The sequence below is a fragment of the Moschus berezovskii genome, chromosome 11 (assembly GCF_049115385.1).
Source record: "Moschus berezovskii isolate FMDL1 chromosome 11, NW_MosBer_1.0, whole genome shotgun sequence".
NCBI classification, from domain to species: Eukaryota; Metazoa; Chordata; class Mammalia; order Artiodactyla; family Moschidae; genus Moschus; species Moschus berezovskii.
In genome coordinates, this window is record NC_142470.1 from 25,438,644 (window position 1) to 25,455,860 (window position 17,217).

The window sequence follows — 17,217 nt, forward strand, 5'->3', positions numbered from 1 at the left end:
TAATTTATAATTCCCTGTCTCAGAGTTTTAATGCCTGGTTCTTATGTTACTCTGGTTCTGCTGACTATTTTGCCTCTTGACAGTGGGTTTGTTTATTTGCTTCCTTGTTTTTGTCTGTGTGATAGATATATGTTGTTGGAAAGCCAGATATAATGTATAGTAGAGATTGAAGCAAATAGCATTTATGCCTGAACATATGAACACTTCTTGTTCTGCTTAACTATTTAGTATAGAGTTTATATCTTCTAAGCCTAAACTGCAAGGTATGTTTCTGTGTCTCCTGCCAAGCCATCAATATTTTCTGATTGCCTGTTAGAGATTCATGGAGAAGAACCCATGATTAGTTGCAAACTCCTTTTGTGTCTGAGGTCTCAGAAGCCTCACACTATCCCACACTCACACTTTAACAATTCATTAAAACATCTTAGCTGAAATATTTTCCCACTTAAATGGAGGACCTGGTTTTCTCTCCTAATTTGCACTGGTTAGTCATGTTTTGTGCTCCATGTCTCTTAGGATATGCCTGTCTTTCCTTAGATTTCAGCTTAGTTGTTTGCTCTGTACCCTCACCTTTTTGAATTGATCACTGCAGATGCTGATTGCAGCCATGAAATTAAAAGATGCTTGCTCCTTGGAAGGAAAGTTATGACCAACCTTGATAGTATATTAAAAAGCAGAGACATTACTTTGCCAACCAAGGTCCGTCTAGTCAATGCAATGGTTTTTCCCGTGGTCATGTATGGATGTGAGAGTTGGACTGTGAAGAAAGCTGATCGCCGAAGAATTGATGCTTTTGAACTGTGGTGTTGGAGAAGACTCTTGAGAGTCCCTTATACTGCAAGGAGATCCAACCACTCTATTCTAAAGGAGATCAATCCTGGATGTTCATTGGAGGGACTGATGCTAAAGCTGAAACTGCAATACTTTGGCCACCTCATGCGACGAGCTGACTCACTGGAAAAGACTCTGATGCTGGGAAAGGTTGGGGGCGGGAGGAGAAGGGGACGACGGAGAATGAGATGGCTGGATGGCATCACCGACTCTGTGGACATGGGTTTGAGTGAGCTCCGGGAGTTGGTGATGGACAGGGAGGCCTGGCGTGCTGTGATTCATGGGGTCGCGGAGAGTCGGACATGACTGAGCGACTGAACTGAACTGAACTGATGATCCTTTTTATGACCTGGCTATTTCTTATTGTTATGGTGGGGGGCAATAATCTTTCCAACATTTCGTATCCTAATTGGAAGTCAGAAGTTCACTAATTTCTTAACACAATGAAAACAATGTATATTTGTATATGTACTAATCAAACCAATCTAGAGAAATCAATGAGAACTTTAGTTGTAACAAATTGTTTCTTAAACAAAAATAGCAATGTGTTTATGGAAATTTTAAAAATGCATGGAAGAATGAAAAATCCATTTTGCTATTGAAAAGCTTATAATCTACCAGGAGAAATTAGAAGGATAAGGAGAAAAGTACAAAAGCGAGTGTCAAATTCCTTCTGCTATCCCCTCTATCACCTTTAAACAATAATAATAAAGTAAGTTGTCTGCTACAAAAGACTGTGGCTTGAATCCTGACCTCATGGAAACTCAGCCAGCCATCTCTGAGAGGCATTAAGGAGTTCCTAAAGAACATGGCTTTAAAGAATAAGCTGCCCTGATGGCTCAGCGGGTAAAGAATCTGCCTGCAATGCAGGTGACATAGGAGACGTGGGTTCGATTCCTGGCTTGGGAAGATACCCTGGAGAAGGAAATGGCAACCCACTCCGGTATTCTTGCCTAGAAAACCCCGTGGACAGAGCAGCCTGGAAGGCTACAGTCCACAGGGTTGCAAAGAGTCAGACATGACTAAGTACGCAGGCATGGCAAAAAATATGGTGCTAGTGGTAAAGAATCCACTGGCCAATACAGGAGATGCCTGAGACTAGGGTTCAGTCCCTAGGTAAGGAAGATCCCCTGGAGGAGGGCATGGCAACCGATTCCAGTATTCTTGCCTAGAGAATCCCATGGACCAGAGAAGCCTGGTGGGCTATATAGTCCATAGGGTTGCAGAGAATCAGACATGACTGAAGTGACTGAGCACACATACAAGGAACACAGAACCAGCTGACTACAGGTGTCCTGTCTTAATAAATCACTATAAAAACTAACCATACAAAATGTTGCAAAGCAAATTAAGAAATTTATAATTATATCTGGCTCCAAAAAGATTTTGAAAAATGATATTGCTTGATTCTCTTTGGTCTTCTTTGATGGCTTCCCTGGTGGCTCAGAGGTTAAAGCATCTGCCTCCAATGTGGGAGACCCAGGTTCGATCCCTGGGTTGGGAAGATCCCTGGAGAAGGAAACAGCAACCCACTCCAGTACTCTTGCCTGGAGAATCCCACAGACGGAGGAGCCTGGTAGGCTACAGTCCACGGGGTCGCAAAGAGTCGGACACGACTGAGCGACTTCACTTTCAAGCATATTTTCAGCAATTAATTGCTACTTTTCTTTGACCATGCAAAGGTGAGGAAAATGTATTAAAAATGAGGTGTGAGTAGATAAAAATGAGGAAATTGTGTGAGATTGAAAGAGTCCAAGGGATAGTTCACATTCAAGTACATATGGAAATAAAGAGTTTTAAAGTTCTCTGCAAAACCAATCTCAATCTTGGGTTACAAAAAATGATATAAGGACAAACTTGGCTTTTGAAGTAGAGAACAGAGGCGAATAGAATCAACCACATGTTCAGATAAACTGCTGAGACCCCACAGCAGTTTTACTTAATGCCATCCTATCATCCATTTTAGTACAATTTAAGACTGAGAGCACAAGTAGATTGACAAATACATTTGCTCAAGACCTTCTCCATTATAATTCCATTAATATCTCTGGGCCCAGAGCCAGACAGAAACATCTGGTAGGCGCTTTGTGTTTGCAGAGATAAACTTGCAGATGTTCAAAATTATTTTTAAGAAAAATTTATTATAACCAAAATGAAAAAAAATGGCAAAACTGAGATAAAAAGTGATATGATGAAGATGTATCTTGGAAAATGTTTTTATATGTTTTAGCATAATAAATAATTGGAGAAGGCAATGGCAACCCACTCCAGTGTTCTTGCCTGGAGAATCCCAGAGACGGCGGAGCCTGGTGGGCTGCCGTCTGTGGGGTCGCAGAGAGTCGGACACGACTGAAGTGACTTAGCAGCAGCAGCAGCAGCAGCATAATAAAATCAGTATGTTCACAAGGTTAAAATGTCTATATTGAAGGGTTAAAGAGCATTTTAAATATATCACCTCCTTCCTTACACTCCCAGTTTCACTCTTAAATTCTCTTTTAACTGTTGGTATGTTTTAATCAAGTTGGTAGTTCTTGCAATTTTAAAGTATATACTCAGAGATCCATTTCTGTCGTTATACATTTTGTTTAAATATTGGCTCCCTATGTAAAAAATGAAAAAATTAGTTTAATGTCATTCCTCTTCTCTTCAACCTTATTATTTATGTAATTAATTTAAATCATTATTATTAAGATTTACTTTAATTATTATTTTAAAGTTTAAAATAACATGTTTAAAACTACTCTTTTTCAACCATTGGATCTTTAGCTGTTAAGACTGTCTTCATCCATTAAGTCATTATCTATTAGATTAAGACCCTGATGTTTTACTGGTTAAACTCTATCAAATACTTAAGGAAGACATAATCCCCAATACTTAAGAAATTACTCAAAGAAATATACAAAAAAAAAAAAAAAACTTCAGTCTGATAAGCAAATTTAGCAAGGTCAAAGGAAATAAAACAATTAAATAATGCATTTTTATATTCAAGAATCAATGGGAGAATGATTTTTTAAAAATTTACAGGAGCATCAAAAATACATAAGTTCTTTAGAATAAATTTAAGAAAAGATGAGCAAAAGCTCTAATGAAAGCTGTAAAATATTGCTAAAAGAAACCAAAGGATTTCTGAGTAAGTGGAGGAATAGGCTATTTTTATGAATTAGATTACACACTGTTAATGTGTCTGTAGATTCAACAAATACTAATTAAGATCTCAAGTGACTTTTTGGCACAAATTGACTATTCTAAAAATTTTTTGAAAATGCAAAGCATTGACCAGATGAAACAATATTTAAAAAGAAGAACGAATTTAAAGGACTCACTCTCTGATTTTAAAATGTTATAAGGTTACATTATCAAGACAAAGTGAGATGGGTAAAAGAGTAGAGAAATAGATCAATGGAACAAATTGGAGTCCACAAAAAGACCCATAGCTAAATGACTAAATGATTTTAGATTAAAGTGCTTGGGTAATTCCACTGGAAAATGAATGCTTTCTCAACAGCTTCTACTGGAACAACTTGATAAATGCATGGGAAAAAATATTTCAACTTCTCCCTAATATTGTGCACAGCAATTACTTTGAGGTGTATATACCTAAATGTAAAAAGTACAAATTAATACTGCAATACATGTAGAAGAAAATGTAGGAGATGATTTCCCAGTTTGGATTAGGTAAAGATTTATTAGACAGTATACAGAAAGCTCTAAGTGGAAAATTAAGTAACAGTAAATTGGATATCTTTAAAAATTGAAATTTCTCCATACAAGATTGTTATGACAATCAAATACTATAATAGATATGGAAATAGTTTAAAGGATATAAACACTAAAACTTATTTGCCTCTAATGAATAGTCTATTTACATACTTGAGTTTATAGTTGTTTAATCAATAAACATTTATTCATACTTACTGTATCACTAAGCTAGGATCTTGGAATAAAGAATTAAGCAGTTCTCTGACCTCAAAATATTTTCTATCTACTAATTTACATTGACAGTTGAATGTAAGAAAGGTTGTCCTCGTCAGGGGGTAGAGAAGGCAATGGCACCCCACTCCAGTACTCTTGCCTGGAAAATCCCATGGATGGAGGAGCCTGGTGGGCTGCAGTCCATGGGGTCGCTAGGGGTCGGACACGACTGAGCGACTTCACTTATGGTCATTAATTGAAGGTTATATAAGTCTGTCTTAACTCAGGGATTGATAGCCAAATGGTGTCCTAGAACTAAGGAGAAATTAACCAGTTGAAGAAATAGAAATGATGTTTGGGAAACGAAGGTGGGGGGAGATTGAAGTGCAGAAGAGATATTTCAGGCAGAAAAAAACAACAAGGCAAAATTCCTGGGAGAGAAAAACATGGAATATATTGTAGAGATGAAATGACCTTCAGGATGACTGTGGGCAGGTTGTAAGAATGATGTGGTGGTAGGTGAAAAGAGAGATCAGAGATAAAACTGGATACAAGAACAGGGATTTCATTTTTAAAAATTATGTTTGGGGAATTAGCTTTTATTCTGAGGACAACAGGAAGAAAGTGAAGGGCTTCGTTTGCTTTTATTAGGAAGTGACTAGATATACTAGAGGCTTCCCATGTAGCCCAGTGGTAAAGAACTTGCCTGCCAATGCAGGAGATGTAAAAACCATGGATTCAATACCTGGGTCAGGAAGATTCCCGGGTGGAGGACTTGGCAACCCATTCCAGTATTCTTGCCTGGAGAATCCCATGGGCAGAAGAGCTGGTGTGCTACAGTCCATGGAGTAACTGGAGTGACTTGGAACACATGCACACATGGATGCACTAGAAATTCTCTAGCACGTGTGCTGAACAGATTGTGTATTGGCATGGTTGTGTGAATCCAAACTGGACTTGAAGACACTTGCAAGAAAACCCAACAGTGAAGATGGTAGATAACCAATCACAATCTGAATGAACAGCAGCAGGTGGTCTAGAGAGAAAGAGTAGAAAAGGTTTGAGAGAGATTTGATAGAGCTTGATTTCTAGATGTGGAGGGTGGGAGGGGTGAAGAGTTAGAGAGTCTTCTATCAATCTGTGTATTTCAGGTTGAAGAAACTGCCCCCACCCTGTCCTATGCTACAAGATGGTCAAATAAGACAAGTAATAAAAAGTGTACATGAGTTTGAACAAGAAGGCGGTCTATGGTGAAATAATGAGACGACCCTTGTTCCAGCACTGGGAGCAAGTGATGGGGCAGAAGATGAATTTCAGCAGTTAGAGGAGTGAATAGGAGGAGAACAAGTCATGTCAAATTTGAATACATTGTTTAATGTAACCTGTGAATAGAAGGAAAAGGGCTGTAATTGGGGAAAGCAAAAGGTCAAGGACAGAGGTTTTTAGGTTTTTGTTTCTTTAAGCTGAAAGAGATTTTAGTATGCTTAAATATTTTCTAAGAAAGGAAGAGATTACTGTTACAAAGAGGAAAGGAAGAATCAACAGAGTGATTTCCTAGTGAGTGCGTATGTACATGTGCATGTGTGTGCAGCAGAGAGGGGAGAGGGAAATACAAGCGGTGGATGAAATCCATACCACAGGTAAAGGGACTGTTAGCCTTTGTTGCTGTTGTTCAGTCACTAAATTGTGTCCAATTCTTCATGAACCTATGGACTGCAGCACACCATGATTACCTGTCCTTTACCAGTTCCCAGAGCTTGCTCAAACTTATGTGCTGCCATCCAACCATCACTCCCTCTTCTCCAGCACCACAGTTCGAAAGCAACAATTTTGGGGCACTCAGCCTTCTTTAGTGTCCAACTCTCACATCCATATATGACTACTGGAAAAAAACATAGCTTTGACTACAGACCTTGAAGAAGGGACATTTTCCACTTTTTTCAGAAAGAACATTGTATTAATAGGTATGGAGGCCAACAGTTGAAGGAGTCTCTGCCACGTACCTTGTGTTGCGTGTGTGTGTGTGTGTGATAAGAAATGAGGCTGTCTAATAATAATCTTGAAAGAGAAATGCACGTCAAAAGTTGGAAATTTTGAACTTAGCTGTACAAAATAAAAATGGAATGGCTAACTAAAACCATATGTTTGCTGGGAGTCTTTGAGGCCCCAGTTCATATCTGTGACCTTGCATATATGTTGCATTAAACTACATGGCTATGTATTGATATATTGGTTCCACAATGTTCATGAACATAGCTAAAAAACAAAAGAAGTTGGATCTTTGATTCATGTAAATGATTTTTTAAGTGAATATGACAAGAATAAGGAGAAAAGTCGCAGCGAAAACCTTGCAACTATCAGCGAGGCTAACTGAAGTAAAAGACCATGACACATAAGCTAGGTACAGACAGAATCAAAAACTGGAGAAGACTGAGAGATAGGGAATAAAGGTCAGAATCTGCAGACTACAGATCTGCAAAGGTCATAGACTCAGTTACTCAGTAAGAATCTTTGATGAGGCACTGGGAAAGAGAAGAGATTCAAGTTAGAGAGTAGCTGGTCTAAAGATAGGATCTTAGAAGCTGAGTAGTTCCTAAGAGCGGCGAGTTCCAGGGAGGCATGACTGAAGTGGGGTACAGATAAAGAACAAATGGAACCAATAAGAAGGTCAAGCATGGAAATAACTCATAACAGTGGCTTGGGTGGGAATGGGAAGAGTCAAGTATGGCAGGATGATGAGGAGCAAAGCAAGGAGGAGTAATGAGGCACTGAGGTTGCTACAGGTAGACAGAACATCTGTGCGAGTACGTGGACACCCAGGAAGACACGGCCAGTTTCAGAACTGTGAGTGTTACTGATTAGAGCACAGAGTCAGCAAGGAGAAGGGGGCTAGAGAGAAGACTGGAGAAATTTATGTTCACATTTTATTTCAAGGGACTTGCATTTATTTCCCAAGAGATAAACAGAAAAGCTACTACGTATTTACAAACATCCTGTGTTTGTGGATTTAAGCAGCAAGTTAGATGACAGCAGGGGAGTGTCATGGCACTGTCATTTTACCTGAATGGAAAAAGTTACAGAAAACTTTAAACAGTAGTCATTACTGTTCCCCAAATTTGCTTTCAGTCTACAGAAACCTCCTAGGACTAGAAACTGGATGAGGATGTGACTTTAAATGAACAAAGATGTTTGCAGCAGTAAAAAAATAAAAGAACTGCTGGTGGAGAGAGACAAAGTTGGTCCATAATTAATATGAGCATCCATCTTTTGAAATGTCAGAATGAAAGCCTATTCTTGCTGAAATAATTGTATTCACTTGTTTTAAAATAACATGAGAGGCAAGAGAAAGGGGCATTGTCAAGGAAGAGTTTATGGAAACCATAGGGCCTGGTTTCTTTTTCATCTCTCTTTGGTGTGCAAGGTCTTAGGTTGGGGCTAGTTCATGTTAGATTCCGAGTCAGACTGCTTGCTCTCAGTCCCCACCCACTGGGAGAAGTAGTTACTGGTTTGAGCAGTAAAGATATCCCTGAGACTGGGAAGTTACTTGGTTTATTAACATGACATATCAATATATTCAGTTCAGTTCAGTTCAGTCACTCAGTCGTGTCCAACTCTTTGGACCCCATGAACCACAGCACTCCAGGCCTCCCTGTCCATCACCAACTCCCAGAGTTCACTCAAACGCATGTCCATCGAGTCGGTGATGCCATCCAGCCATCTCATTCTCTGTCATCCCCGTCTCCTCCCACCCTCAATCCTTACCAGCATCAGAGTCTTTTCCAGTGAGTCAACTCGTCGCATGAGGTGGCCAAAGTATTGGAGTTTCAGCTTTAGCATCAGTCCTTCCAATGAACACCCAGGACTGGTCTCCTTTAGAATGGACTGGTTGGATCTCCTTGCAGTCCAAGGGACTCTCAAGAGACTTCTCCAACACCACAGTTCAAAAGCATCAATTCTTTGGCGATCAGCTTTCTTCACAGTCCAACTCTCACATCCATACATGACCACTGGAAAAACCATAGCCTTGACTAGACGGACCTTTGTTGGCAAGGTAATAGTATATATTAATTAATACTAATGACATATTTATTAATTAATATACTAGTAATATTAGTACATTAATATCATATTGAAACACATTAATATGACAATTTCTATGATAAATGAAGTCATGTTCCAGAGGTATTTTAGTCTAAGGAATACTCTTTCCTCATCATGCACCACAGAAACACTCCTGAAAAATGCTGACAAAGTTTCATCATACACCAACATGACCTATGATCTAGTAAAGTGTTATAATTCCATTACTGAGTGACTTCTATGGAAGTAGGCATGAACTTTAAACAGATTACTTCTTCCAGTCCTTACCTCCACCCTCTGTGGGAGACAAAGTCCCCACATAGATAAGAGAAAATAGAGACTCAGAAAGGGTTAAGCTTCAAATAATATATTTTGAACCATAAAGGATGCTGAGCACTGAAGAATTGATGCTTCTGAACTGTGGTGTTGGAGAAGACTCTTGAGAGTCCCTTGGACTGCAAGGAGATCAAATGAGTCAATCCTAAAGGAAATTCAACCCTGAATATTGCCTGGAAAGAGTGATACTGATGCTGAAGCTCCAATACTTTGGCCACTTGAGGCGAAGAGCCAACTCATTGGAAAAGACCCTGATGCTGGGAAAGATTGAAGGCAAAAGGAGAAAAGGGCAGCAGAGGATGAGATGGTTGGATGGCATCACCAACTAAATTGACATGAATTTAAGCTGACTCTGGGAGATAGCGAAGGACAGGGAGGCCTGGTGTGCTGCAGTCCATGGGGTCCGACATGAGTTAGTGACTCATTAAGAGTCCCACATGAGTTAGTGACTAAGCTACAAAAACAAACGTAATTTGGGTGTAAGGAATTGACTTATTTGAAAAGACCCTGATGCTGGGAAAGTTGAAGGCAGGAGGAGAAGGGGACAACAGAGGATGAGATGGTTGGATGGCATCACCAACTGGATGGGCATGAGTTTGAGCAAGCTCCAGGAGTCGGTGATGGAAAGGGAAGCCTGGTGTGCTGCAGTCCATGGGGTCTCAAAAAGTCTGACATGACTTGGCAACTGAACTGAACTGAACTGAACTGAACTTACTGTCCCTGGCACTGCTCCCACTGTGTCACAGTGCCTTCTGAGCAAGTCTTTCTAGTCACTGGTACTTTCTTAAAAAAGGTTTGGTAAGGACAAGACAAATTATACCCTATTCCATCACAGCAGTGCTGGTTCCAGTTCAGTGGTTCCATAATGACCAGAGATCAGACCCAAGAATTCAGGTGAGTACAACAGATTCATGTCCATCCTTATGTCCATTTCTGGAAGTTTATCTCTGTCCCAAAGTACACCAGAACAAAGCAGAGACTTCTGAACTTTCCCAGTGCTGTCAAGGGCTCAGTCCTTCAGAAAGAGGATTAATGTGTCCTGATCATGGTCTTCAATTTAAAATAAATTCTACATTTATTCACTCAATGTGCATTTACTGAGGACCATCTATGGACTATAATCTATGAGGAACATTTAGAATATATAAACATCTACTTCTGATTTATTGACCATGCCAAAGCTTTTGACTGTGTGGATCACAACAGACTGGGGAAAATTATTCAAGAGATGGGAATAACAGACCACCTGACGTGCCTCTTGAGAAATCTGTATGCTGGTCAAGAAGCAACAGTTAGAACTGGACATGGAACAACAGACTGGTTCCAAATTGGGAAAGAAGTACGTCAGGGTTGCATATTGTCATCCTGTTTATTTAACTTATATGCAGTGTACATTATGCAAAATACCAGGCTGGATGAAACACAAACTAGAATCAAGATTGCCAGGAGAAATATCAATAACCTCAGATATACAGATGACACCATGCTTATGACAGCAAGTGAAGAATAATTAAAGAGCCTCTTGATGAGAGTGAAAAGTTGGCTTAAAGTTCACCACTCAGAAAACTAAGATATGGCATCTGGTCCCATCACTTCATGGCAAGTAGATGAGGAAACAGTGGAAACAGTGACAGACTTTATTTTTCTGGGCTGCAAAACACTGCAGATGGTGATTGCAGCCATAAAATTAAAAGACACTTGCTCCTTGGAAGGAAAGCCATGATCAACCTAGACAGAATATTAAAAAGCAGAGACATTACTTTGCCAACAAATGTCCGTCTAGTCAAGGCTATGGTTTTTCCAGTGGTCATGTACGGATGTGAAAGTTGGACTATAAAGAAAGCTGAGTGCCAAAGAATTGATGCTTTTTTTTTTTTTTTTCTGTTTCCTTTCTTTTTATTTTTTATTTATTTATTTTTTTTTGTTGTTTTTTTTTTTACCTTTCATTAATATATTGGTTGGTTTTGCGATATATTGACATGAATCCGCCCCGGGTGTACATGTGCTCTCCCTCCCGAACCCCCCTCCCGAACCCCCCTCCCACCTCCCTCCTCCCCATATCCTCCCCCCATGTCATTCCCGTGCACCAGCCCCAGGCATCCTGCATCATGCGTCGAACCTGGACTGGTCACATATGCTAATATACATGCTACAATGCCATTCTCCCCAATCATCCCACCTTCACCCTCTCCCACAAAGTCCCAAAGACTGTTCTATATGTCCATGTCTCTTTTGCAGTCTCGTACACAGGTTTCAGGTTTCCATCTTTCTAAATTCCATATATATGCATCAGTATACTATATTGATGTTTTTCTTTCTGGCTTACTTCACTCTGTATAATTGGCTCCAATTTCATCCACCTCATTAAAACTGATTCAAATGCATTTTTCTTGATGGCTGAAAAATACTCCATTGTGTATATGTACCAAAGCTTTCTTATCCATTCATCTGCAGATGGACATCTAGGTTGCTTCCATGCCCTGGCTATTATAAACAGTGCTGCAATGAACATTGGCGTACATGTGTCTCTTTCAATTCTGGTTTCCTCGGTGTGTATGCCCAGGAGTGCAATTGCTGGATCATATGGCAGTTCTATTTCCAGTTTTTTGAGGAATCTCCACACTGTTCTCCAAAGTGGCTGTACTAGTTTGCATTCCCACCAACAGTGTAAGAGGGTTCCTTTCTCTCCACACCCTCTCCAGCATTTATTGCATGTAGACTTTTGGATAGCAGCCATTCTGACTGGTGTGAAATGGTATCTCATTGTGGTTTTGATTTGCATTTCTCTGATTATGAGGGATGTTGAGCATTTTTTCATGTGTTTGTTAGCCATCTTTATGTCTTCTTTGGAGAAATGTCTGTTTAGTTCTTTGGCCCATTTTTTGATTGGGTCACTTAGTTTTCTGGAATTGAGCTGCAGGAGCTGCTTGTATATTTTGGAGATTAATCCTTTATCAGTTGCTTCATTTGCTATTATTTTCTCCCATTCTGAAGGCTGTCTTTTCACCTTGCTTAGAGTTTCTTTTGCTGTGCAGAAGCTTTTGATTTTAATTAGGTCCCATTTGTTTATTTTTGCTTTTATTTCCAATATTCTGGGAGGTGGGTCTTGGAGGATCCTGCTGTGATTTATGTCAGAGAGTGTTTTGCCTACGTTCTCCTCTAGGAGTTTTATAGTATCTGGCCTTACATTTAGCTCTCTAATCCATTTTGAGTTTATTTTTGTGTATGGTGTTAGGAAGTGTTCTAATTTCATTCTTTTACAAGTGGCTGACCAGTTTTCCCAGCACCACTTGTTAAAGAGACTGTCTTTTGTCCATTTTATATTCTTGCCTCCTTTGTCATAGATAAGGTGTCCATAGGTGCGTGGGTTTATCTCTGGGCTTTCTATTTTGTTCCATTGATCTATATTTCTGTCTTTATGCCAGTACCATACTGTCTTGATGACTGTGGCTTTGTAGTAGAGCCTGAAGTCTGGCAGGTTAATTCCTCCAGTTCCATTTTTCTTCTTCAAGATTGCTTTGGCTATTCGAGGTTTTTTGTATTGTATTTCCATACAAACTGTGAGATTATTTGTTCTAATTCTGTGAAAAATATCGTTGGTAGCTTGATAGGGATTGCATTGAATGTATAAATTACTTTGGGTAGTATACTCATTTTCACAATATTTATTCTTCCAATCCACGAACACGGTATATTTCTCCATCTATTAGTGTCCTCTTTGATTACTTTCACTAGTGTTTTGTAGTTTTCTATGTACAAGTCTTTTGTTTCCTTAGGTAGATATATTCCTAAGTATTTAATTCTTTTCGTTGCAACAGTGAATGGAATAGTTTCTTTAATGTCTCTTTCTATTTTCTCATTATTAGTGTATAGGAATGCAAGGGATTTCTGTGTGTTGATTTTATATCCTGCAACTTTACTGTATTCATTGATTAGCTCTAGTAGTTTTCTGGTAGAGTCTTTAGGGTTTTCTGTGTAGAGGATCATGTCATCAGCGAACAGTGAAAGTTTTACTTCTTCTTTTCCAATTTGTATTCCTTTTATGTCTTTTTCTGCTCTGATTGCTGTAGCCAAAACTTCCAGAACTATGTTGAATAGTAGTGGTGAGAGTGGGCACCCTTGTCTTGTTCCTGACTTTAGGGGAAATGCTTTCAGTTTTTCACCATTGAGGATAATGTTTGCTATGGGTTTGTCGTATATAGCTTTTATTATGTTGAGATATGTCCCTTCTATTCCCACTTTCTGGAGAGTTTTTATCATAAATGGATGTTGTATTTTGTCAAAGGCTTTCTCTGCATCTATTGAGATAATCATATGATTTTTATTTTTCAGTTTGTTAATGTGGTGTATTACGTTGATTGATTTGCGGATATTGAAGAATCCTTGCGTTCCTGGGATAAAGCCCACTTGGTCATGATGTATGATCTTTTTAATATGTTGTTGGATTCTGATTGCTAGAATTTTGTTAAGGATTTTTGCATCTATGTTCATCAGTGATATTGGCCTGTAGTTTTCTTTTTTTGTGGGATCTTTACCAGGTTTTGGGATTAGGGTGATAGTGGCCTCATAGAATGAGTTTGGAAGTTTTCCTTCCTCAGCAATTTTCTGAAAGAGTTTGAGTAGAATAGGTGTTAGCTCTTCACTAAATTTTTGGTAGAATTCAGCTGTGAAGCCGTCTGGACCTGGGCTTTTGTTTGCTGGAAGCTTTCCGATTACTTCCTCTATTTCCGTGCTTGTGATGGGTCTGTTCAGATTTTCTATTTCTTCCTGGTTCAGTTTTGGCAAGGTGTACTTTTCTAGGAATTTGTCCATTTCTTCCAAGTTATTCATTTTATTGCCATATAATTGCTGATAGTATTCTCTAATAATCCTTTGTATTTCTGTGTTGTCAGTTGTGATTTCTCCCTTTTCATTTCTAATTTTATTGATTTGGTTCTTCTCCCTTTCTTTCTTGATAAGTCTGGCTAGTGGTTTGTCAATTTTATTTACCTTCTCAAAGAACCAGCTTTTGGCTTTGTTGATTTTTGCTATGGTCTCTTTTGTTTCTTTTGCATTTATCTCTGCCCTAATTTTTATGATTTCTTTCCTTCTGCTAACCCTGGGGTTCTCCATTTCTTCCTTTTCTAGTTTCTTTAGATGTAGAGTTAGGTTATTTAGTTGACTTTTTTCTTGTTTCTTGAGGTGTGCCTGTATTGCTATGAACTTCCCCCTTAGCACTGCTTTTACAGTGTCCCAGAGGTTTTGGGTTGTTGTGTTTTCATTTTCATTCATTTCTATGCATATTTTAATTTCTCTTTTGATTTCTTCTATGATTTGTTCATTATTCAGCAGCGTGTTGTTCAGCCTCCATATGTTGGCATTTTTAATAGTTTTTCTCCCGTAATTGAGATCTAGTCTTACTGCATTGTGGTCAGAAAAGATGCTTGGAATGATTTCAATTTTTTTGAATTTACCAAGGCTGGATTTATGGCCCAGGATGTGATCTATCCTGGAAAAGGTTCCGTGTGCGCTTGAGAAAAAGGTGAAGTTCATTGTTTTGGGGTGAAATGTCCTATAGATATCTGTTAGGTCTAACTGGTCTATTGTATCATTTAAAGTTTGTGTTTCTTTGTTAATTTTCTGTTTAGTTGATCTATCCATAGATGTAAGTGGGGTATTAAAGTCTCCCACTATTATTGTGTTATTGTTAATTTCCCCTTTCATAATTGTTAGTAATTGTTTTACATATTGCGGTGCTCCAATGTTGGGTGCATAAATATTTAGAATTGTTATATCTTCATCTTGGATTGATCCTTTGATCATTATGTAGTTTCCTTCTTTGTCTCTTTTCACAGCCTTTGTTTTAAAATCAATTTTATCTGATATGAGTATTGCTACTCCTGCTTTCTTTTGGTCTCTATTTGCGTGGAATATCTTTTTCCAGCCCTTCACTTTCAGTCTGTATGTGTCCCTCGATTTGAGGTGGGTCTCTTGTAGACAACATATAAGGGGGTCTTGTTTTTGTATCCATTCAACCAGCCTTTGTCTTTTGGTTGGGGCATTCAACCCATTTACGTTTAAGGTGATTATTGATAAGTATGATCCTGTTGCCATTTTCATTATTGTTTGGGTTCAAGTTTATATACCCTTTCTGTGTTTCCAGTCTAGAGAAGATCCTTTAGTATTTGTTGGAGAGCTGGTTTGGTGATGCTGAATTCTCTCAGCTTTTGCTTGTCTGTAAAGCTTTTGATTTCTCCTTCACATTTGAATGAGATCCTTGCTGGGTATAGTAATCTGGGCTGTAGGTTATTTTCTTTCATCACTTTAAATATGTCTTGCCATTCCCTCCTGGCCTGAAGAGTTTCTGCTGAAAGATCAGCTGTTATCCTTATGGGGATCCCCTTGTGTGTTATTTGTTGTTTTTCCCTTGCTGCTTGTAATATTTTTTCTTTGTGTTTGATCTTTGTTAATTTGATTAATATGTGCCTTGGGGTATTTCGCCTTGGGTTTATCCTGTTAGGGACTCTCTGTGTTTCTTGGACTTGGGTGATTATTTCCTTCCCCATTTTAGGGAAATTTTCAACTATTATCTCCTCGAGTATTCTCTCATGGTCTTTCTTTTTGTCTTCTTCTTCTGGGACTCCTATGATTCGAATGTTGGGGCATTTAATATTGTCCCATATGTCTCTAATATTGTGCTCATTTCTTTTAATTCGTTTTTCTTTTTCCGTCTCTGTTTCATTTATTTCTACAATTCTATCTTCTAGCTCGCTTATCCTGTCTTCTGCCTCCGTTATTCTACTGTTTGTGCCCTCGAGAGTGTTTTTGATCTCGTCTATTGTATTATTCATTGTATATTGACTCTTTTTTATTTCCTCTAATTCTTTATTGAACATTTCTTCCATCTTCTCCATCCTTTTCTCCAGTTTATTTATCTGTAACTCCATTTTGTTTTCCAGATTTTGAATCATTTTCACAATTAAAATTCGAAATTCTTTATCGGGTAGGTTCCCTATATCTTCCTCTTTTGTTTGTGTTGGTGGGCATTTATCCTGTTCCTTTACTTGTTGGGTATTTCTCTGCCTCTTCATCTTGCTTATATTGCTGTGTTCGGGTGGCCTTTCTGTCTTCTGACAGTCTGTGGAGTTCTCTTTATTATGTAGTTGCCTCGTTATGTGTGGGGTTGGATGGGTGACTTGCCAAGGTTCCCTGGTTAGGGAAGCTTGAGTAGATGTTCTGGTGGGTGGAACTGGATTTCTTCTCTCTGGAGTGCAAGGAAGTGTCCAATAATGAGTTTGAGATGTCCGTGGGTTTGGGGTGGCTTTGGGCAGCCTGTATATTGAAGTTCAGTGCTATTCTCCTGTGTTGCTGGATAGCTTGCGTAGTATGTCTTTCACTGAAACTTGTTGACCCTTGGGTGGTGCCTGGTTTCAGTGTATGTATGGAGGCCTTTGATGAGTACCTATCAATTAATGTTCTCTGGAACCGGAGATCTCTGGTGTTCTCAGGATTTGGCCTTAAGCCTCTGCCTCTGGTTTTCAGTCTTATTCTTGCAGGAGGCTCAAGGCTTCTCCCTCTTCTGTTTTCTGGTCTCCTCAGTGTCTAATTACCGTCCTGACTCCAGGATGCGGTGGTGGACACTTTTTTTTTTTTCCCCAGGCTCTCCTATTCAGTCCTGCTGTAGGGAGGGAGGAACAACTAACAAATACCCCTGGCGTCTGTGGGGAGTGCTCGCGGTGTCTCGGCTACACTGGGAATGCTCCCGCTCGAGGCGTGTGTGCTTTCCCTGTTTATGCTGCTTAGGCTTTAGTTTGCTCTGCTGCAAGCTGTCCACGGCTGGCGCTGGGTTGCATGCACTTCCCAGGTCTGATTGGCTCAGGTTCAGGTCCTCGGGTACTCGACAAAGGCAGACTTGGCTGGGCCTGCGTTTTGTGCCTTCCCCGGTCCTAGCAGCTCAGGTGACCAGGCGTTTGGCGAGCGCAGTCGCTGCGACTTATCGCCTTCCCGGTCCCCGCCGCTTGGTTTTCTGGGAGTACAACCGGTGCAGTTTCTCAGGTGGATATCGACCGGCCCGAACCC